The 1,588-nt window shown below is 22.6% G+C and overlaps 1 long non-coding RNA gene across 1 annotated transcript; it reads left to right on the top strand.

The window, feature by feature from the left end:
- Positions 1-518: 518 nt before the first annotated feature.
- On the top strand, positions 519-1,379 carry LOC126840139 (uncharacterized). Its single transcript, XR_007686051.1, has 3 exons — positions 519-657; positions 751-889; positions 1,205-1,379. It is a non-coding gene; the product is annotated as an uncharacterized LOC126840139 (long non-coding RNA).
- Positions 1,380-1,588: the final 209 nt, after the last annotated feature.

Raw genomic sequence — 1,588 nt, 5'->3', positions numbered from 1 at the left:
GTGTTTATTTTTTTTAAATTTAATTTTAGGCGTAAAAACTAGCTAAATCGATTGAGTAGTTAACGAGCTACACAGTTTTAAAATTAAAGGGAGTGTAAAAAATAAATTAAATATCTTGGAGACGCTAACATATTAATGTGACTGCTCTCTGTTATTATTTATTGACAATTAACTTTGACAATAGCTATTGTAGCGTTTAAAAATCATAACCGTACCAAACACTATTTACTTTAGGTAAATAATTCACCGATAGTAAATAATAATGATAACCGCTATATCGACTGACAAATATACCACCACTACACACTTTTACATTTATTTTGTAAAATAGTAGGTATGTTTTATTTGTTATCAATATCTTGTGTATATTTTTCCAGCATTTAGCAATTATTTGTTTTGGTTAATTTGACACATTTTGTTTATTCTTGCGATTTGTACGTCTTAATTTCATAGTATATTATAATAATATAGTACCATAACTTACTAGAGTCTAGATCTATGAACTTGTCAACATTTATTGTGTTTTAAATAATAACATTGGTATTAAATATCCATAATCAATGTGAATACCAAGATGGAGTTTTGCTCAAGTGACAAGTCTATAAAACCTAAAACCTTACTTATAAAATGTATGCACATCAAATATCAAAATTAAAGGTACTTATAATAATAAAATGTTATTTAAAAAAAAAATTATTATAATTTGAATTATGCTTGATGATATTTTAATTAAAACTTTTATTTTTACAGTATTATGTCTTTGTTCTGAGAAACTTATAAATGTGTAGTTTTGTGTTTTAACATATTGGTATCTGAATTCAAAGAAAAAATATAAAATTTTTTATGAAAAAATTGAATCTTCAATCATCGTTTACTGAATCAATAATAGGTAAGATAATGTATTTATTGATATAGGTGTATTGTATAAGTACATTTTTTTATTAGAAAAATATAATTAATCTTTTTTTTATTATTCATGAACATATAAAATGTTTTTACATAATACATTTTTTGGATTACTTATGTTTATCATACTTATATGTTTAATTATAATGCGTTACTTAAAAATTAACGTTTAACTTAAAAATTATCATACTTGTATAATTATAAAAAATATATGTGTATACTGATATTTGTTGCTTAACCATATGATTATTTAAGTATCTAAGAAACTTATTTAATTTATTTTAATTATATGTTTCAGTATGTTCAATATTAATATGGACTATCTCAACTTAAATTGATATTTGTTATTGTCTACAACTACACTACTACCAACGTCAAATTTGGTGTATTATATTATTGTAGTCAATCAGTCTAAACTAATTCCATCAATACATTGTCGAATGTTGTGGTATTCAATTTTCAGTAAATTTATAGGTGTTTTATTTTAAGGTAAAATATATAAGATGCTTACAAAAATTTAGTTGATTTCTATGAATTCATCACTAACAATTTATTATTATTATTATTTTTTTTTTTTAGTTACTATGGCACACTATTGCAGATAACGGTTTTCCATTAAGTCAGTAAGAAGAATAAGTTGGATTCACAAGTTCAAATCAAATATTAGACAACTATATATATT

Source organism: Adelges cooleyi, unplaced genomic scaffold (genome assembly GCF_023614345.1).
Source record: "Adelges cooleyi isolate 19-005CV unplaced genomic scaffold, UGA_ACOO_1.1 ACOO_flye_CR_arks_rails_tigmint_CR_PRNA_368, whole genome shotgun sequence".
In the NCBI taxonomy this organism is placed as follows: domain Eukaryota; kingdom Metazoa; phylum Arthropoda; class Insecta; order Hemiptera; family Adelgidae; genus Adelges; species Adelges cooleyi.
This window is presented reverse-complemented; position numbering and strand designations above follow the sequence as displayed.